This window comes from Onychomys torridus, chromosome 5 (genome assembly GCF_903995425.1).
Source record: "Onychomys torridus chromosome 5, mOncTor1.1, whole genome shotgun sequence".
Lineage (NCBI taxonomy): Eukaryota > Metazoa > Chordata > Mammalia > Rodentia > Cricetidae > Onychomys > Onychomys torridus.
The window spans coordinates 109,230,510-109,253,631 of record NC_050447.1 but is presented as its reverse complement, the minus strand read 5'-3'; the positions used below and the strand labels follow the sequence as shown (position 1 = coordinate 109,253,631).

At 39.7% G+C, this 23,122-nt stretch overlaps 1 protein-coding gene and 1 non-coding gene across 5 annotated transcripts in view; both read right to left on the bottom strand.

The window, feature by feature from the left end:
* Positions 1-23,122, bottom strand: part of Fars2 (phenylalanyl-tRNA synthetase 2, mitochondrial) — a 451,555-nt gene that overhangs the window by 374,149 nt on the left and 54,284 nt on the right. For 2 of the 4 annotated variants that reach the window (XM_036189039.1, XM_036189042.1), the window contains exon 3: positions 5,380-5,456. The exons of the other annotated variants lie outside the window; for them this stretch is intronic. The gene's annotated coding sequence lies outside the window, so the exon portion shown is untranslated. The remainder of the gene's footprint in view (positions 1-5,379; positions 5,457-23,122) is intronic. 4 annotated transcript variants of the gene reach the window in all.
* Positions 583-689, bottom strand: LOC118584985. The gene has a single exon (XR_004945140.1). It is a non-coding gene; the product is annotated as a U6 spliceosomal RNA (small nuclear RNA).

Here is a 23,122-nt window from a genome sequence, read left to right as displayed (position 1 = left end):
CCGCCTCCAGGAGAAGCAACATGTAAAGACACTGGTAAGCCACAAGCCATGTGGCAAAGTATAGACTAACAGAAATGGGTTAATTTAAGATAGAAGAAGTAGATAACAAGCAGCCTGCCACGGCCATACAGTTTCTAAACAATGTAAGTTTCTGTGTGCTTTCTTGGTTGGGTCTGAGCTACTGTGGGACTGGCGGGTAACAGAGATTTGTCCTGACTGGGCCAGGCAGGGAAACTCTAACTACACTCACCCAGCAAGGAACTCAGTGAGCTACAATAATGACCAGCTCTGCAAGCTACACCAAGTGGTGCTACAGTAGTACAAACATTATGGGAGTAACCAGCCACTTTCTTCTTAGACTTAAGGGTCACTCCACAAGACAGAACTTGTTTCCGGTGCCGGTAAATGGGCCCAAAACCCATGGTTAGCTAGGTGATAGGTCATACAGGAGAATCTACTCTACTATTCTGCTAAACAAGCATAGTAATAAATTTCTCCATAACTTCTTATCTTTATACCCAAAGAATAGTCCATCTCTCATCCCTTCACAAAGAAGCTTTTTTTTCCTTTTTCTTTTTGTTTATATATATAAAACGCTTCACGAATTTGCTTGTCATCTTTGTGCAGGGGCCATGCTAACTTTCTCTGTATCATTCCAATTTTAGTATATGTGCTGCTGAAGCAAGCACAAAGAAGCTTCTTTTTACAAGAGATGGCAATTAATACACAGAACCACAATTTGTCAAGATGCAGAGAATAAGAGAGCGGTGGAAAGCTACACTCTAAATGTGACAACCATGTCACATCTCCAACTCTTTCCTCACTAAGGCTCAGGGATCATCAAGTAAGATAGGACAGAAAGACTGTAAAAGCCAGAGGTAGCTGGAGGCTGCAACAAACAGTCTTCTCTGGCTTTCCCAGTGGCACTGCACACATGAACTCACAGTGGATATGACTGCATCTACAAGACTTGCACATGATAAGCAGCCAAAGTCCTAGCACGCATAGGGGAGGGACTCATGAAGTCTCAGCCCAGCTAGGGAGCCAGCTATTGGCAACTAATGGATGTTAGGACTGGAAAATCAGTTTTCTTTGCAGGTACAGAGAAGCTACCTATGTGGTTAAAAGAAAGGAAAAAGAGACAGAGCATCTATGCTGAACATGTTTACCAGTGTGAGAAGTTTCTGTATAGAGTCATATCATCTGCAGATAATGATACTTAGGTGTCTTCTTTTCCTATGTGCATCCCCTTTATCTTCTTGTATTTTATTGCACTAGCTAAGACTTCATGTACTATGGTACACAGGAGTGGACAGATCCAAACCCCGAAGTATATGGACAGCAAAAATGGAAGTTGAGGAACCATTAATTTTTTTAAGAGGATATGAAGTGGGGTGGAGAACCAGGGAGAAGAAGTTGAAGGAATAAGTTGGAGCTAAAATATATTGTATGAAATTCTCAAAATCATTTAAAAAGAGAGACTGAGAGAACCAAGTTGAGAGGAAAAAGTGAGAGAGGTCAAATCAGGGAATCTGAAAGGAAGAAAAAGGGGCAGATTTGATCAAAATGTACTATACAAATTTAAGAAATTCTCATACAGTTAAAAAACAAAAGATCCTATGACAAGCCAGGCATGGTAAATACACCTGTAATTCAAACACTTGGAGGATCAGGAGGCCAAAGCCATGCTCAGCTGCCTACTGAGTTTAAAGTCAGCCTGACCTACATGAGATCCTAACTCAAACAACAACAAAAAGATCATAAGTGAAATTTGGTCATCTTAAAGAAGAAGAGAGTAAGATCCAGAAAAGATTTGATTTAGTTTAGAATGCAAGCTACTCTATGCTGTACAGACTGACTGTGCAGCCAGTACTTCCAAACACTGAAAGATCACCCTCAAACACCCTTCATAGGCTAACCCAGGCCACCCATGCCTTAGGTGATGAAGGAACACATACTACTGCATCATCCCATGGAAGCCCAATCATCAAGAGCTCCATGATGCCAAGCAATGTTAACTTGCACAATGATGTGAAGGTGACACATTTGCATTAGTTGTTAAAACTAGTGGAAGTGTGAAAACGTGCTGGTACTAGTAAATACACTATCTGAGACAAAAGTGGATATAACGAAGTATGTGAATGTTGTCACCAACAGTCAAGTGGACAAGGGGCCTAAGCTAATCAACTTAGTACGCTAAGGATGATTTGTTGGTAAATAAAACACTGACTGGCCAGTAGCCAGGCAGGAAGTATAGGCGGGACTAACAAAGAGGAGAACTGAGAGAATGAGAAGGCAAGGAGGGGAGACTGAGAGCAGCCGTCAGGACAAGGAAGATGTAAGGCACCAGTAAGCCATGAGCCACGTGGCAAAGTATAGATTAATGGAAATGGGCTAAATATAAGAGTAAGAGCTAGACAATGGCAGGCCTGAGCTAATGGCCAAGCAGTTTAAATAATATAAGCGTCTGTGTGTTTATTTTATAAGTGGGCTGTTGGACTAACAGGGTTTGGCGAAGGCTGGAGAGAAGGTCTCCAGCTATAGGTACACATATCCCAAACACCAAGAAAGACTAAGGTAACTAAAGACTGCCCAAGTGACTAGGCAGGAGCCTTAAAAAAAACACCACTAAAACAAAGCCAAAACCAGCACGGTAACAACATCCCGGAAACTGTGGCTCAAGCTGCAGTGTCATCTATCAGGAGAGGGTAGCCAGGGTCTCACAAGGAAGAAAACGCAGCACAACGCCCAAATCTACTTCGCACACTCCAATTCTATCCCTTACAAAATGCTCACCCTTACTTAAAACCACACTGACAATTTATTTCAGTGATTAGAGCTAGTACTCCTGCTGACAGAGGCAGAATTTGTGCTAAAAAATAACTAGTTGGCAATACTGTCCAACTTTCAATTTAACATATTTTAATGTTTTTAAAAATCCATTTGTGTTACATAAGTCTTAGGCATGAAAATATGCATTTACAACTAGGAATGTTATACTGCTTTAGTTCTCTAGGAACAGATTAATCAACTGTCTAACTTCTGTATATTAAATTTGGGTCATCTTTTTCAGGGCTGGGTAGTGAGTGGCAAAGAGGACAGCATATGATGGCAGAAAAAGGACAGGAGCCAGGATTTGTGCTAAAACATGGCTTGTATTTTCTCTGCAAAGCTAGCTCCTGCTGGGATGACATGGGCTTTGTGACAGCTGGCTACATGGAAGTTGAGGGAGGGTTGTTGTTTTAGCTTCTTTGTTTTGAGAATCTCTTATAGCCTATGCTGGTCTGGAATTTAGTGTATAACCAAGAATGAGCTTGAATTCCTGATCCTCCTGTTTCTTCTTTTGGAGTATTAAGATTACTAGTGAATCTCCACAGTCAGTTTTATGATGCATATGGGACAAGCATTCTACCAACTGATTACATCATAGCTCTGGAAGCGGCTCTTAGTTATGCACAGTTAATGATGCAGAATTTTCAGATCCCCAAAGAACTTGAATTCTGCCTACCTTGATTTGAGTTTGGGTGGGGAACCTAAGTTCTGGGTAAGCATACAGCCCAAATGACACCTTGATTTCAGCCTTGCAAACTCCTGAAGAGCAAATGCAGTGAGATATAACTAGACATCTGCAGAAACTACAGAACAGTAAGTAGTTGCTATGTGAAGCTCCTAAGCTTGGGTTTACTGTTAACACAATAACAGGATGTACAGTTAATAAATAATGCTAAATAAATGACTTCCCATCCCTATTACACGCTCTGAATACTAAAAGCTGTATCTATCAAGGGTCCCAAATACACACACACACACACACACACACACGCACACGCACACACACACGCACGCACGCACGCACGCACACACACACACACACTTACTTTGATATTCCAACAAATAGGTCACTTTATCGCCAATCCAAAACAATTGATATGCTATACACTAAAACATAAAGCCAGGTAGTGAGCATTGTAACCAAACAGTGCATTAAGTAAATATATAAGAAACAATGGGCCAGCCAGTGGTGGCACACACCTTTAATCCAAGTACTTTGAAGGCAGAGGCAGGCGGATCTGTGAGTTCAAGTCCAGCCTGGTCCTCAGAGTGAGATCCAGGACAGGAACCAAAACTACACAGAGAAACCCTGTCTTAAAAAACCAAAAAAAAAAAAAAAGAAAAGAAAGAAAGAAAGAAAGAGAGAGAGAGAGAGAGAGAGAGAGGGAGGGAGGAAGGGAGGAAGGAAGAAAAGAAAAAAAACAAGTAGAAACAATGAGAGCTTTAATAGTTTAAATATAAAATGTCACCCACAAACACCTGTGCTTGAACACTTGGTGCTGAGCTGATGGGGCTTCTGGGGAGGTTTCCCTCACCTTTAGGACATGTGACCTAGCTAACAGAAGTGGGTCACCAAGGGTGTACCCTGAAAGATAGATAACAGACTCTGTCATTCCCTAGTGTCTGCATTGTGTTCTTGCAGCACCATGAAAGAATTCTTGCGCTTCTTGTCCCCAGAGCCACACCTTCTCCATTACTGGTCCTTGCAGTCCTTTGTTTGGGTATTGTGTCAGAGGGATGAGGAAGTCTAGGAAGGCAAGGGCTTGTTTCCTCCCTTTTCTCTTATACTCTCTGAACATCCCAAATGGTGGCTGCCATCCTAACAACTTTTTTATTGTATTTTTTTTAATTTTATAATTTAATTTTACATATCAGCCATGGATTCCCCTGTCCTCCCTCCTCCGGCCACTCTCCACCCTCTCCTCAACCCACCCCCCATTCCCATCTCCTCCAGGACAAGGACTTCCCTGGGGATTCAGCTCAACCTGGTAGATTCTGTCAAGGCAGGTCCAGCCCCCTCCTCCCAGGCTGAACAAGAAAAAGCACAGGGACAAAGAGCCAAACTAGTGGAAACACATGAACTATGAACCAATAGCTGAGGAGTCCCCAACTGGATCAGGCCCTCTGGATAAGTGAGACAGTTGACTAGCTTGAACTGTTTGGGAGGCACGCAAGCAGTGGAATCAGGACCTGTCCTTAGAACATGAGCTGGCTGTTTGGAACCTAGGGCCTATGCAGGGACACTTTGCTCAGCCTAACAACTTTTTTAAACTCCCACAATTTCTAGTTACTCAGGCATGATAGGGCCTTGAGATTTTTAAAATAATAAGACCACAATGTCTTTGCTCTTCCAGAAAAAGAGCTTGTGTTTCTCAGTTTTTATAACCCTGAACTTACAGCTAAGATTATCGTCTATTCTCAGAGTATTTGTACCAAAAGAGCAATCTTAGCTTTGGATGTATTTTAATTCCCCCAACACAAAAGACAGTATTGCATAAATAAGACTAAAATGTTAAGGGGGGAAATAGCTGAAATAAAATCAATTACCTGTACACCTCTGCAGTTGTTCTACGAGGCCGGACAAGAGCTCTGAGCTAAAGAGGTAGTTCTTTGCTTCTTCCAGCCTGCAGAAAGGCATCAAGCAAATAAATGGCCAGCACCTCTGAAGTCACAAGGTCCCAACAATAAAATCTATTCTTGTCTCTTCCTTATTTACAAAAAGTCAAATAAATGCCCACAAGAAGAAAAAGGTAAGTACAGGTATCTTCTATCTAAAACATTTACTGTGCACTGTGACTACATTAAAGGTGATTGTGGGGCTGGAGGGATGGCTCAGTGGATAAGAGCACTGGCTGTTCTTCCAGAGGACCTGGGTTCAATTCCTAGCACTCACATGGCAGCTCATAACTGTCTGTAACTGTAGTTCCAGGGGGTCTGATATCTTCACACCAATGCACATATAATAAAGTTAAATAAAATTTAATAAAAAATAAAGTTGATTGTACTGCAGAGAAAATATTATCCATTTTTCACTTTCCTCTTTGCAAAGTATTATCAGTTGTTTCATCATTACTGATACAACTTCTACAAAAAATTTCACATGCTAAACAACTCAAGATAATTTAGTTTCACCTAACAGCAGTGACAACAGTTTACATTATAACCAATTAGTAGTTGTTCCAAAACATGTTAGTTTCAAACTAAGAATATTTGTTCAAAATAAGCACTTACAGTTTCTATGACATCTGTGCACTTAATTAAAATAATTATAGATGTCAATACTGGTCAAAAATAACATCAGCACATAAGTACAAGACAAAAAGAATAAAAACACATCTATTAATAGCATTATAAATACAGCCTATTCGTGCATAAGGTTTCCAACTTTGAAAGAGAAACACAAAGTACTTGTATAGTGTTAATTGTGGCTTTTCTTCACCTGGCACAGAACTTGCTTCTTATTGCCAGGTCTCAGAAGATCATCTATGTCTCAGTCAGGTCTAAGCTGTCTAACAGACCACAAAAGATCAGAGGGAGACAACGTGAAGCAGACAACGTCTTTGCAATAAATTAACCACTAAAAGCAATGAAAACTCCTGAAATTTGGACATGGATTTAAAAATAGGAACTCAGGACTACAGCTCTACAGGGCATGGGTACATATGTCTAGGAAACCCTAGCTCTCAAGGACAAATGTTAACAGATGCCGTGGCCTGACAAACCAAGTGCACTTCTCTTAGCTTCACATAAGTCATCAGATCATCAGATGAGATCACCAAAAGGTTGGACCAGACTCTAATCAATATATATATATACAAAATCCCTTGCTTTTGAGCTAACATGCCCATAAGACATAGGCAGCATTGACCAAGGTTCCATAAAACCAGAGGGAAATAGGAGTTACCTATCAAGAATACCAACATTGGCTAGATGCATTCTTTTTCATGACTTGGCAATATAACTTTTTTGACTAGTTTCCTTAATGTTAAGTGATTTATAATTATTTTACCTTTAAAAACAGTAATAAAATATTACAGAGAGCCAAAAAAAAAAACTATGCACAAGAACTATTAAATATCTCCTACTTTATGCTATATTCTTTAAGATTACCAACATATCATGCAGGATGGAAGTCACAGTTTCTGACTCTAGGGTTTGTTTAGGGTAAAATCTTGTCATCACAATCACCATTACCACTATGACCACAGCCACGTTCTGAACATCATTGGGTACTAGGAATATAGAAGCTCTTCATATGTGTTATCTTATCTTCCAGGGTTACATCTACAGTCTTGTGGATTTTATGTCTGTACTTATAAATACATAAAAAATTCATCTTGTCAGGCCTAACAGGGTGTTCCTTTAATCCTAGCACTTGCAATTGTGAGACAGAGCCAGGTAGATCTCTATGAATTTGAGGTCATTCTGTCTGCAAAGTGAGGCCCAGGCCAGGCAAGGCTACAAAATAAATGAATCTCACATATTTCACACATAACACAATGTATGGAAATAAAACTCAAATAAGAAAATTTTAAATGGTAAGTTCATACTGTCAACTCTATCTCCTTCCGTGTACTTCATATGTGCACACACCACACATCCCCATACTTAATTTTTAAACAAATTCTTAACACACACCTTGGCATCTTTCTAAATTAAGAATCTGCACTGATTGTATCCAATAGTTTTACAGCAGTAAGGACAGATCCAGCTTACCATCTAAAGGGGCCAAAACACTGACACTCATTTTTCTACTGATGATGTGTAGGTTTCTTCAAATACTTTGTTAAAATGAATAACTATGAAAGGTATACTGTACATGCATGTTTACATATACACAGAAGCATTTTTAGGACAGACTAAAACCTAAGGGTGTTAGGACAGCTTCCCAAATGTTGTTTGAATTTCTAAAGATCCTACAATTAAAAAAAAAAAAAACAAAAACAAAACAAAAAAACAAAAAAAAAAAAACCCAGAGCCTGATATTGGGGTAAATGCTGAAAGATCAGAGAGACCAATGAACAAACCACCTCTTATCTTTAGGACTCCTCAGCCTGAAAAGCCTCTAGTTACTCTCTCCTCATGCCTTACATATCTTTCACCACTCAGCCATCACTTCCTGCAATTAAAGGTGAGTGTGCTTCCCAAGCAAAGGCATGAGATCTCAAGTGCTAGAATTAAAGGTATGTGCCACCACTGCCTGGCTTATATGTTTAATCTAGGGGGATGTTCTGTTCTATGATCTTCATGCAAATTTTATTAGGGTACACAATGTATTACCACATTTTATCACACATATCAAGATGTTCATACATTTTAACTTTTAACAGAGAGGACCAAATGGAAAATGTTACAGGAAAAGTTCATCTAAGAGACAGTACCAGATAGGCCTCCTTCTAATAGTGTGTGTGAGCCATGTTCCAATGCTCCTCATAATAACTTATGTGAGGAACCTATTTTTACCTCTACACTGCCAGGTACTTTTTCTAAAATAAAACTATGCAAAATGATATAGACAACTGAAAAATAAATGTTACTATGCAAAAATTCCTGTTACTTAAATGATCAGATCTGACATCAAAGGTTTAAAATGTGTCTGGAGGGCTATACTGTTGCTAAAACCTCTAAGTGCATTTCTAAGAAGATGTGTGTGATTAACAACAGGGCAGCCCTAAAGACTCTTAAGTATCTAGATATGGAGCACATACAGAGAATGCCTAGAAAACATTCATGGAAGAGGTAAGAGGTGAGGCTCCAACCTTGTATTCAATGAGTCAAGCCTAAAGAGTCCAAAACAAAGAGGAAGATACAGGACAAGATCAGCCTCAGCAGAATTCGAAGTCAGTACAGATGATGACAGGACATGCTCTTGGTCTAACCCAGCTAAAGGATGGACTGGTGAGGGACAGTTGGGCCTTCTCTGACTTATCAAAAGGCTAGTTGAAAAACACAAGCTAAAGAGCACAGAAACACAAATAAACATTTCCCAAAAAGTATGTAAAGAACCAGACATACTCAGAGGTAGTGATTCAGAAAGACATGAACCTCTGCTCCACATACACAATAGAGGGCTGGTTCCCTAGCAAGCAAGACCTTCTTTAGACACAATCTAGACTAGAAAATCTCAACTTGAAATGATGGTCAGCAAAGTAAAAACAAACTTCAGCTTTTCCATTCATTATTTTATATTCTGATTGTATCTGCAGATCAATCATTTTGAACCAGAAACAACAGCATGCTCCAGCTAAAGCAAGAGAGATGAAGCAAACAGGTCAGCATCCAGAAATACGGCTCACACACAATGGGTGAGTTCCACATACAAGCCTTTCTCCATCTTACCCATCTCAAGCACAACCAAAATGCTGCACATCATTTAATAATCAGATCTTTTACTTTGCTTTCTGATTTCTCTGATACAACTCAAACAAATCAGTAAAAGGTATTTGAAGATGAAAAATCCAAAGACAATTCAGAAAGCAAAATGGTACAATAGTGTGTAAACAGAAGTTTCTTGTCGACTGCCTGTTTACACTCCAAGGCTTATATTAATTTTAAATGCTCAGCCAATAGCTCAGGTTTTTACATTTTAAGTTAACCTATATTCTTATTTACACTCTGCCACATGGTGGTACCTTTATTAGCATGGCATGTTCATCTCCTACTCCCTCTGCGCCTACTGGCAACTCCTGACTCTACCCTTCTCCTACCCATCATCCTTAGTTTGGTCACCCCACCTATACTTCCTGCCAGACTACTGGCCAATCAGTGATTTATTAAACCAATTCAAGTAACAAATCTTTACAGTGTACGAAAGGATTATTCCACAGCAATGGAGCACTTTATAGAGGTTAATGACCACACAAATCAATTAATTAATCAATCAATCTCTCTCTCTCTCTCTCTCTCTCTCTCTCTCTCTCTCTCTCTCTCTCTCTCTCTCTCTGTGTGTGTGTGTGTGTGTGTGTGTGTGTGTGTGTGTGTGTATGTACATTTTCCTATGTAGGCACATGTGGAAGCCCGAAGCTTTTTCTCCACCTTATTTTTTCAGGCAGGGTCTCAGCTTGCCATTTAGGATACACTGGCTGGCCATAGAACCTCTCAGAGTCTCCCATATCCTCTCACTAGCTATGGGACTAAAGATGTATGCCATCACACCTGACATTTAATGTGGGTACTAAGGACAGGAACCCAGGTCCTAGTGCAAGCACTTCCCCACTGAACTATCTGCTCAACTCTAGAAGAACATTCAAGGTATGGCCCATATATAAACCTAAGAGTTAACCCTACTAGCCACATTTGTTGACATGAATAAAAACAAATTTTACATGTTCTCTATCCCTGAAACTGATCATCACATGTCTTGATCCTAATGCCCACTGCAGATTGTGGTTCTATCTTCCACAATCATCAGTAACCCCTTGGGCACAATATTAAATGCACTATAATGACAAGTGGGGCTGAAAAACAGAAGATTTCCCCTGTTTTATGTTTCTCCTATCTGAATCCATAACATAACAAGTTTATACTATCAAATCCACTGAAATTCAGATTGAGTGAGCACAATTTTAAATAAAGCAACTGATGTTGACCTGAGTAGATTGGCTACTTCAGTATATTATCAATCATCAAATCAGCCCAAAATTGCTAGGACAGCATCTTCAAAGGACATTTATAAATTTGACAGTTTCTTAATAGCACATTTTCATTTAGCCTTTCTACAGCTCTGCTCTGTCTTCTTTATAATCATCCACTTCTTTCTATTGACTCTCAGCATTTCATACATTGATATCAAACTATTGCCAGCTGAAATAAAGCCATGCACTTATGAAGTGCTTCCATGAAGTCCTTCAAATTAAAAAGACATAAAAGCCATGTATTTGTGCAATGCTTCCGTGAAGTCATTCAAATGAAGACATGTAACAATCCTGCAGTGTGGATAGTTTAATACTTTCTTGTATTTCCAGAGAGCTGGCTGCACACCTGGCACTCAGTGAATTCTGCGACCACTAAGACCTATAGTTTCATATGTGAAAAGCACGGATCAAGAACATCCATCTCAGAACTGGTGAGATGGTTCAGTGGGTAAAGGTGTTTGCCACCATGCCAAGAATCAGAACTTGATTTCCCCAGGAGAAAATATACTGTCACCGGTTATCCTCTGACCTCCTCAGGCAGCACATGTACAGCCACACATATACACATGCACACAAAATAAATAAATATAATGTAACAACTAAACATGAATATATCTTCACCAGAATTTTCTTGTAAATTATACCTTGGTAATATCATGCTAGATAGAGGGTACCAATCCCTTTAAAAACTAGTGACTATAAAAGAGGTTGCCTATACTTTCTATGATGCAACAAATATTTTCAGGCATTCACCTTAACCACTAGAATATTTCTACACCTTGTATCAGATCAAATTCTTCTAATGTTAATTTCATACTAATTTTTAGACTCAATGCTAAGTGACCCAATTTGCAGTCCCAATTGGAGTGAGTCCTGGATAGCTATTCCAGGTCTTCTTACATGTTCTTACCAACCTTTGACTATTCACTATTAGTCCTAACATTACATGGAAACTACAGGTGAATGTGAAAAAGCTGTCTAAGTTCCTTTACATAGTCAAAGATATCAAATGGGCAAGCCACCTACAGAACACTATAATTTGAGCCCTCTCCTGTGACCAGAGAATCCTAAGTGGCATAACCTGGCTAGCCAGACATTGGGGAGGCTATGTGAATGACCCCAGAGATGTGATCTCTAGCTCTGGTCATTCTCTCATCTATACAGCACCACAAAACTGCAACCCCTTATTCAGACAAAACTCTGTGAAGAAAGTAACACTAAAATGAAAACAGTCAAGCAAAATAAGAGAAAATTTAATTTTTAAATCAAAGCTTACCTAAGTATAAGCTTGGAAATATCGTTCTATGAGAAATAAGATTGAAAAAACATATACTGGATAATAAAGAATTACCAAGTTACTATCGACCGGATCACAGCAACACTTAAGTCCTTTAGAGCATAGTGCACTCAAGTGCATGCATATTATGACTACTCAAATCTGCTACCCATCAGAGTAGAATTATACATATACTGAAAAATATACTTTGCAATAATTCAGAGGATTATGAAATTTGACTGATGCCATTTGCTGCTGAATTATTTTATCTTCCGTAAGTTTCCTATTGTTTTCTTAATATTAATAATTTTCCTCCCAAGAGTTGAGTGAAATTAAAGAGCAGTGGACATTTGCCCCATTACCATGTAAGGAAGGTTTCACACATGCACAGTGATCTTAAATGCCCCTGCAACCAAACATAGACATCTTCCTACTTCAGGACATAATACTGAGGCAAAAGGAGCTACTAGGACAGAAGCAGCACAATATCCATCTTCGAGCCAGACATGATGGCAGACACCAGGGTCCTGGCACTCTGGAGCCAAAAACAAGAGGATTAACAGTTCAAGCCCATTCTGCAGTGAGCCCATGTCTCAATAAACAAAATAAAGCCAAGACATTAAGTGGAGGAAAGCCCAGAGGACCTTCAGAACCCTACAAAAGGAACTCCAGGCACTAAAGGAATGCTAAGAAGAAATGGTGTTCCCTAGGAAGAGCACATCAATTCATTATCCTACAGCAAATAGCCCTGAAAACATACAAAGACCTTTCAACAGACTGAGGTTATATCTTATGTACTTTGAAACAACAAATCATGACAAAATATGCCACTAATTTGAATAAAAGCAAAGAGGAGTATATGAGAAGGTTTGGAGGAAGAAAAGGGAAGGGGGGAAATGATGTAATTATAATCTGAAAAGATAAAAGAAATATTTTTTGAAAAAAACTAAAGACAAAAATCTACACGATCAGGCAGTGCTTGACCAAATTAAGTCCCAAAGAATTTTTGCCTGTGTGATCTACACAAACAACAGGCAGTGTCAGAACTGTCACAACAGATGGCAAAGAGGTAAACAATTGGTAGATGGGGGACAAACATTTTGCATCACAAGCATTATGAAAAAGACAGCTGAGCAGGGCGGTGGTGGTGCACGCCTTTAATCCCAGCACTCAGGAGGCAGAGCCTGTGAGTTCTAGGCCAGCCTGGTCTACAGAGCAAAATCCAGGACAGGCACTAAAACTACACTGAGAAACCCTGTCTCCAAAAAACAAAACAAAAACACAGCTGGAAGGCATATCTACCATAGCATGGCAGTAAGCACAGTCAACCCACATACTGGAAAATTCACTTCCCATTTCAACCATTATCAACAGTGAAAGAAACTCACTAATGTGAAGCACTTTCTAAAATTACAAGACCCACCCTGATGAACTATTCCTAAGTTGACTGTTAGCTATGCATTTTTCCGCAAAAATGATGTTCACCAGAGGACTACATATAGACTAACTGAAAGAGAGGAGATTCTTAACTGGGTAAGTGCCTATCAGAGAAGGACTGCATCAGAAAGGGAAAGAGACAAGAAAGTTCTCAAGCAAAACACTCAGGTGAACTGCTCCAGGATGCCTTCAAACAGGAAAGGCAGACTGGAGAAGACATACGTGGTCATGCCTAGAGACAGGTCCAGGAAAAGATGAGCAGTGTAGAACAAAACCCAGAAAACATCAATGTTACAATTTGCCATAAGTGGCAGGTTCACAACTGAGGTTTTTAATTCCATAGGCTACAATGGAACATGTTAAATGGGTGGTTCTTTTTAACATTTATTTTATTTACTACTTGATTGAGAATTTCCTAGGTGATTACAGTATCTGCATCATTTTCATCCCATAGGATCTCACATCCAGATCCTCCAACCACTCCCATTCAAATTCATGACTTAGTTATTAATACATGTCTGTATATATTCACATATATAAATACACCCTACTGGGTCCATTTAGTATCTCATGTGTATATGTGCTCAAGAATGAATATTTGAGACTGGAAAGGCTATCAGGATTGTACTGCACAGTTTCACGTCAACTTGGTGCAATCTAGAGTTATATGAAAGGAGGGAACCTATATCCAGCTGTGCTATTCACAGGGAGGGTCCAGCCTGTTCTAAATGGAGTCATCCCTAGGCTTATGGTCCTGATTTCTGTAAGAAAGCAGGCTGAGCAAGCCAGGAGGAGCAAGCCAGGAAGCAGCATCCTCCATTGTCTCTGTATCAGCTCCTGTTTCCAGATTCCTGCTTTGTTTGAGTTCCTATCCTAGCTTCCTTCAATGATGTACTGTGATATAGAAGTGTACACCAAATAAACCCTTTCTTCCCCACCTTGATTTTTGGTCATGGTGTTTCATCAAAGCAATAGAAACCGTAAGACTGATTCTCCCTTTTTTTTTTAGTAGCTATTAACTGCTTGTAGGTCTTCATCTTGGGTTGAGGCCTGGAAGGAAAGCATGGAGTTGGCCTGGAGAGGCATAGGTGTTCCAGGTTAAAGTTCATGGCTCCTAGGGCACAATGTGCCTTCCAGTTTCTGAGACACCAATGCCCTCCCTCAGGCAGTGAGGCATTCAGACTATATCTGAAATGTACTACAATCCAGAAACGGAGGGCACACTTGAGATCTAGATCTTGAGGCAAGAAGACATACATTTTTGGTCCAGATCTTGAGGTGGGAAAGCATACCTTTAATCTGGGCCACACCTTCTGCTGGAAGCCTGTATAAGGACCATATAAGAAGGAAAGGTGTGTTCAGTCTTCACCTGTCAGCACATCTATTCCTTCACTAGGGAGCCTACTTCTTTGGGATTCTAGCACATAGAGAAGACCAGCTGGGACACCCACCCTCACGGGACTAAGCAACTATGAAATTGCACTTTGCAATCAATACTAGCCATTCTTGGACTGCAGCTCATAAGTCACTCCAATAAATTCCTATATCTATATGGAAATTTGTATGTCAGTCTGTCTATCTGTATGCATGTGTATAGACAGATAGGTACATAGGTACATAGGCAGGCAGGCAAGCAGGCAGACAGACAGATATTCATTCCATAAGTTCTGTGACTCTAGAGAGCCTTGAATAATACAGGCTGCTTTGTGTTTCTCTGTACGTTCCTCTGAAAGTCAAGGAAACCTGGAATATTGATAGGACAATTGGTGTTGACATTAATCTTCTGTTTCCTGTACAGTTTACAAACGTAATTGTATCCCAGCCACTACAACTGTATTGGTCCTGGAAATTGACATTAAATTCGGTTTCCAGTGAATGTATAAAAAGTCTGATTGTTCTCGGTTAAATTGTTACAGCCTTAGTTTTACTTTGGCCCTTCCAACACCGGCCTGGTTTCATTCCTCATGGCCATATCAGGTGACCTTGGCCCAGTAAGTAAGCATCCTTACAGCGCATTATGAAATTTCCCATATCCACACTGGGTGTCAACAAATATCATTGTAGAGGTGTTTAGGCAACCATATAGTCAATATTTTATGGGAGTAACTCTCTGTCATAGATAGATAGATAGATAGATAGATAGATAGATAGATAGATAGATAGATAGATATGATGCTATCTCATGAAGTGTGCCGGTCCTCTGGCTCTCATAATCTTTCCATGCCCATTTTGTAATGTTCCTGGAAGCTTGGGTGTATAGGTTGTATTACAATTTACCAAATGAGGTTGGGCAACCCTCATTCAGTTGGACTTAGAATGGATCTTCTTAGAAAGGACTCTTCTTAACTCAACATGTCTCAAAAGAATTCTGTATACCTCGAAAGCCAACAGAGAGGTATGAACATGGCTCAGTTGGTAGAGTACTTACTTACCTAGCATGAATTTAGCACTAAATTTGATGCCCAGCACAATATATACTAGGCATGATGACACAGCTGTAATCCCAGCATTAGTAAGGTAAGGAAGAAGGATCAGAAGTTCTAGGTCATCTTAGGATACATGGACATTTCAAGGCCAGACTAGAGCATGCAAGAAGCTGTTTCAATATTGTTTTTTTGTTTTTGTTTTTGTTTTTTTAATTTTTACAAGCCAACAGAGGGAAACTAACCCCCACTTCCCATCTGGCCCAGAGAGAGAGAGCCCTCATTGGGCCTAGAGAGAGAGCTCTCATTGGACAAAGAGCTGTCATTGGACAAAGAGTAACTTCAGGAGACAGGGAATCTGATAGCCCTCGTTGGACCAAAAGTGGTTTTCTGAGAAGTAGAATCTGCCACCTCTCATTGGACCAAGAGAGGTTCCCTGAAACACAGAATCTGTCAGCTCTGACTGGAACAAGAGCCCTGATAAGACCAAGAATGAATCCACAAGGAGATAGGCAGACATCAAGGCAGAAATACATACAGCAACATAAACAGCAATAAGGCATCACCAGAACCTAGCCCTCCTCCATCAGCAAGACCTGAACATCGCAAGGTAGAAGAAGCAGAAGAAAGCAACCTTAAGAATAGCATCATGAAGGTACTAGAGGCCTTTCAAGAAAAAAATCAAAACTTAAATTGAGGAAAAGATGAACAAAAAAAGTGGAGAAAATCAATAAAGAAATTGAGAAAAGATCACAAAAAAATGGGAAGAAATCTATAAAGAAATAGAGGAAAAGACAAATAAAAAATAGTAAGAAACCAATAAATCCCTTAAAGAAAACCATGAAAAAGCAATGAAACAAGTAAAGGAAACAGTTCAAGACCTGAAAAGGGAAATATAAACAATGAAGAAAACACAGAGGGAATGCTGGAAATAGAAAATTTGAGTAAATGATCAGGAAACACAGATGAAAGCATAACCAACAGAATACAAGAAATGGAAGAGAGGATCTCTGGTATAGAGGATACACTAGGGGAAATGGATGACAGTCAAAGAAAATACCAAAGCCAAAAAAGTCATAGCACAAAATGTCCAAGAAATCTGGGACACCATGAAAGGACCAAACCTAAGAATAATAGGGATAGAAGAAGAAGAAGAATACCAAGTCAAAGGCACAGAAAATATACTTAACAAGATCATAGAAGAAACTTTCCCAACTTAAAGAAGGAAATGCCTATGAAGATACAAGAAGCCTATAGGACACCAAACAGACTAGACCCCCCAAAAAATTCCCCTCGCCACATAATAATTAAACAACTAAACCTAAAAAATAAAGAAAGAATATTAGAGCTGCAAAAGAAAAAGGTCAAGTGACTTATAAAGGCAAACCCATCAGAATAACACCCGATTTCTCAATGGACACTTTGAAAGCCATAAGGACCAGATGTAATACAGACACTAAGAGACCATGGATGCCAGATTAGACTACTATACCCAGCAAAACTTTCAATAATCATAGATGGAGTGAACAAGACATTCCAAGACAAAGCCAGATTTAAACAATACTTATCCACAAATCCAGCCCTACAGAAAGCACTAGAAGAAATATTCTAACCTAAGGAAGTCAGATACACCAACAGAAACACAGACAATAGATAACCCCACAGCAGTAAACCACAAAGAAAAAAAGTACACACACACACTACAACCAAAAGATAACAGCAATAAACAATCACTGGTCATTAATAACACTTAATATCAATGGACTTAATTCATCCATTAAAAAGACACAGGCTAACACAATGGATATGAAAGCAGGACCCATCATTCTGCTGCATACAAGAAACATACCTCAAATTCAAAGATAGACACTACCTAAGAAGAAAAGGCTGGGAAAAGTCTTTCCAATCAAATAGTCTTAAGAAGCAAGCTGGTGTAGCCATCCTAATATCCAGCAAAATAGACTTCAAACTAAAATCAATCAAAAGAGATCAAGAAGGACATTACATACTCATCACATGAAAAATCCACCAAGATGAAGTTTCAATTCTGAACATTTATGCCCCAAACACAAGGGCACTCACATATGTAAAAGAAACATTACTAAAGCTTAAATCACATATAAAACCCCACACATTAATAATGAGAGACTTAAACATCCCACTCTCACCACTGGACAGATCTGACAAATAGAAAATTAACAGAGAAATAAAGGACATAACTGATGTTATGACTCAAATGGACTTAATATCTACAGAACATTCCATCCTAACAAAAAAGAACATACCTTCTTCTCAGCACCCCATAGAACCTTCTCTAAAGTGGACCACATGCTTGGCCACAAAGCAAATCTCAACAGATAAAAAAAAAAAAATTGGAATAACCTCCTGTGTTTGATCAGACTACCATGGTTTAAGTTAGATTTCAACAACAACAAAAATTACAGAATGCCTACAATCTCATGGAAACTGAATAATGCTCAACTGAATCACCAATGGGTCAAGGAAGAAATTAAAGACTTCCTAGAGATCAATGAAAATGAATACACCACATACCCAAACTTATGGGACACAATGAAAGCAGTGCTAAGTGGGAAATTAATAGCACTGAATGCCCACATAAAGAAGTTGGAGAAATCTCATACTAGTGACTTAACAGCACACCTGAAAGCTCTAGAACAAGAAGAAACATAGTCTCTCAGGAAAAAGAGATGCCAGGAAATTATCAAATTGAGAGCTGAAATCAATAAAATAGAAACAAAGAGAACAATACAAAAAATTAATAAAACAAAGAGTTGGTTCTTTGAGAAAAATCAACAAGATAGACAAGCCCTTAACCAAATTAACCAAAAGACATAGAGAGAGCATCCAAATTAGCAAAATCAGAAATGAAAAAGGAGACATAACTGTAGCATGAATCTTAAAGAGTCTTCTTAATAAAAACAAACCTGGAGCCAGATATTGGGGTGAATGCTGGAAGATCAGAGAAGCAGAACAAGCCACAGCTTTCTCACCTTGCCAATTCCCCAGCTGATCTTGTTTCCTCATCCAAATGACTCTCAACTGAACTGCTACTCAAAAGCCTAAAAACCTAACCAGCTCTAGTTCCTGGCCCTCACACCTTATATACTTTCTGCCTCTCGCCATTAATTCCTGGAATTAAAGGCTCACTTCCTGGGAATAAAGGTGTGAGTCACCATAACTGGCTGTTTCCAGTGTGGTTTTAAACTTACAGAGATCCAGATGGATCTCTGCCTCCAAAGTGATAGGATTAAAGGCATGTGTGCCACAATTTTCTGGCCTTTATATCTAGGGGCTATTCTGTTCTCTGATCCCAGATAAGTTTATTAGGGTGCACAATATATTGGGGGAACACAATATTACCACATATAACGACTAACATTGAGGAAATCCAGAGAATCATCAGGTCATACTTCAAAAACTTGTACTCCACAAAATTGGAAAATCAAAAAAAAAAAGGATAATTTTCTGGATAGGTACCACATACCTAAGTTAAATCAAGACCAGATAAACTATTTAAATAGACCAATAACCCCTAAGGAAATAGAAACAGTCATTAAAAGTCTCCCAACCAAAAAAAGCCCAGGACCAGATGGTTTCAGCGCAGAATTCTACCAGACCTTCAAAAAAAAGATAATACCAATACTCTTGAAATTGGTCCACACAATGGAAAACAGAAGGAACATTACCAAACTCCTTTCTATGAGACTACAATTACCCTGAATCCTAAACCAAACAAAGATGCAACAAAGCAACAAAGGAAGAGAACTACAAACTGATCTCCCTCATGAACATTGATGCAAAAATACTCAATAAAATACTAGCAAACAGACTCCAAGAACACATCAAAGCAATTATCACGATCAAGTAGTCTTCATCCATACGAAAGTCTGTCAGTGTAATATACCATATAAACAAGAGGACCATTTTGTTCATGGCCAGTGTGATAACATACACCGACACCTGCTGACAACCCTGTTGCCTGAGCTGCAGGAAGAGTCTGTGATCTGCAGTGGTTGAGTGGTCTGACAGACTAATCTGGCATGGAAGCCACACACTGCTGAAAGGGACGCCATTCAAGTAAGCACTCAGGTAGGCTCAGCAGTGGGTCGGTCCCCTACTAGGCCCACAAAGGGCTGATGGCAGAGAGGGCAGGGTGCCACAGGCATGAGCTAGACTCAGCATTGAGGAGCACGTTAATGAAGCATCCCTAGCTGTGCACGTTGAGCTTTCTGGAGACTGCCTAGCGTGGGAGGATGGGCTCAGGCACACAGAATGCTAGCACTTCCTCTCATTTCTAATGTTGGACAAGGTAACCCATTTGAAAATGTCCATCAGAGCTGCCATCCTGGAAGAGGATGAGTATCCAAAGTGACTGCCATGCTGCACATCTGTGTAGCCATCCTGCATTGCTCTAACACTCTGGGTAACTAAAAGACTAGTTTACGTTAAAGAGTATGTTCTCGAGTGAAAGCCATTTTTGATAAGTGCTCAAATTTTTCAATATGGAACTGTGAGGTACACAGGAAGTAAAGGAGGCAGATGTTTGCCAGTGCTTGCCGGCAGCCTCCTTCTTGCTGCAAGAAGGCATGTCTCTCAACAAGATAATCTCAAGAGGCAGGTGACAAAGGAAGTGTATGATCATTCTCTACAGAAAGCCATTTGACTTGCTCTCAAACGCACATCTTCAGGGGAGATGGCAGCTAAGGTTCAGAGAGCCAACCAGATTTCACCTTAGAGACAGCAGAAAGTTCCCAACCTCAGCAATTAGCTAACAGCTTTCTATGTGGATGTAAATGTAACTTGAAAGGATGAGAAAAATAGATACATAAGTGTGGGGAGCCTGTCCCCACTTTTACCCCCAAGGTACTCTTGAGCAGGGAGAAATGAGGAATATGTAGACAGAAATATAGAGGAGAGAAACAAGACAGAAACACAGAATAGCCATGGGAGGGCCTGAGTCAAAACTCACCAGCCCTTTCTGTATCTACTAAATGGCTTTTAAAGGAATGCCAAGTGGTGGAGCAAAAGGCCTCCCCCGAGCACAGCCAAGTACAGACCAACCCAGACACCTGGTGATCATGCATCCCCTAATGAGCCTGTTGTGTAAAGCAAGCTCAGATCTCACTAGAAAACATTTGTGGGCTCCCATACTGAAATTATGAAGCAAATGTAGAGGAAGTAGATACAAGATAGCATAGTACAAAACCTTAACTACCTGACCACTCTTCACCTCACACAAGAAACAGTTCCTAACCAATGATATAAGAAGAAAAGACAACACAAGAACATCTTCATCAACACAACTCTGTCCTGCCTCTACTTGTGTTCAACTCCTACACATCCAGAACACACTACAAGGCTACCTCCGCAAATAAAATGAGAACAGATGAACAAACTAGATTTTGAGTCTCCCAGCATCATGACAAATGCAGTCAATCAGCTCAATGTAATTAAGCCTGGGATATACATACAAAGTAACAAGAGAGAAACTAGGGAAATGATCACCTTGTCCATGGGATTCAGGAACAGGGGTTCTGTGGAAGCAGAAGAAAGCCATCCCACTTTTTATTCCCTTTATGTCCACGTGACCCTTGCTCACAGGTACACATGGGATTTCGGTAAGAGATGACCCTGGAGAGACCTGGCTAACTGCTGTTACAGGCTTTGTGTCAAACCGAAATCCAGATGCCATTAGGAGGTGGGGCCTTCTAGAAAAAGACTAGGTCATGGCACAGAACATCATAAATGAGACCAGTGTCTATGTGAGAAGTAGAGACCTAACTTGCCTATTCCAGAATGTAAGGAAACAAACAAGAAGGTGCCATCAAAGAGAAATGAGTCACCTAAACCACATGCTTCAATCATGGACTTCCAAACTCTAAACAGTAGCTTAAGCATCTGAAATAAACTGAGACATGCTCTCTGCCCAGGGCACAGGGTAAGTTAAGCACCCTAGTGATACACTTATCTCCACCATTCAACAAATCAAATAGTATTTCACTACTATGTGATTAGTTATAGGATTTTAATTAATACTCAGGAACACTCCAACTCCCATCTTTGATCCTTAAGGACAGGTAGAGCATTTCACTCAATCTTACCAGCTATACTGCTATACAAGAATATGAGGAAGCTTCTCAATAAATACTTATTAGAAAGTACTTCTTTCGCACATTACGCATATATCAAATTCCTAACCTTTTCAAAAATCAAAATATTAGCTACTTAGATAAATTAACATTAACATTCATTTAAAAAGCACTTAAGAGAAGACAGCTGTTCTGGCCAAGTAAGTCAATTCTAAATGTACAAGCAAGAAGGTATCACTACACATTTATTCTCTATATCAGACTTACATGAGCCAGGGCACATCAGGAAGCTAATCTGCCAACTACCACCCTCATCAGTAGATATGGACCAGAATCTTCCTAAAGCAGTAACACCAGAAACTGTGTGTCTACCAAAACTTACAAGTGTGCTGACCCTAAGGATAACAAGGATCTATGTACTGGTGTCCCCATACTCTGCACATGTTTCTTCAACATTCTCATGGCAGAGAGAATGCCTTAGAATCATATCCAGCTCCAGCAGAAAAGAACTTAGGGAAAATTAATTCACAAAGAATACTGAACAAAAAGCTACTGGGTGCTTCAAGCTCCACTCCCAGAACCCACGGAAGATTGCTTACTTGCTTCTCCAAAGTGCTTTCCTCAAGCAATCAGAATAATCTTCCTGCTTCAAAAACTTGCTGGCTAAAATCTTCCAGGGGTCCTCTGACTCCATAAATTGCTCTGTATAAATAAACTAATATCTTTGTATAATGCATAAGATTCTTTATAAATTGGCTCGAAGATTGCCACATATTCACACACAATGAAATTTGGGAGGTGTTTGTAATTCCCACTGTTCAAGTGTGCACTCCAAACCAATTAGCTAAAGATGCCCAGAGAAGAGAGACAAGCACCTGAATTTTTTGTTAATTCCAAGGGACTCAAATGTTCATCAAGCTTTGGGAGCCACACACCTACCACTGCCTGCTTCTCTAGATTCACCTATTACCATTTCCACTACAAAACTACCACACCAGAACCCATTTTTCTTTTTCAACACTTTCTCATGGTGTCTCCTTTGAAGGGTTTTGCTTAGGCTATCCCCTCCTTCTGCAATCCTACTTCTCTATTAAGGATTGGGCAATTCTACCTCCCAGAATAACTCAATTCCTACAAAAGGGTTCTTTAAAAACAAATTACCGGCAGCACTGTGTGAACTCTGAGTTTAAAGGAGAATATGTGAAGTTGTGAGTAAGAGTGGTGGAGGAAGGGATACAGGAGGAGCTGATGGAAGGGTTATCAAAACATTGTATCCGTGTAGGAAATTCTCAAAAACAGTACATTTTTAAAAGGGAAAACTAAATGTCTAACCAGGAGAAAACCAACAAAGTTATCAACAAGGAAAACACACATTAAACAGAAATTCAAGCAGGTCTTTGCTCTAAAAAT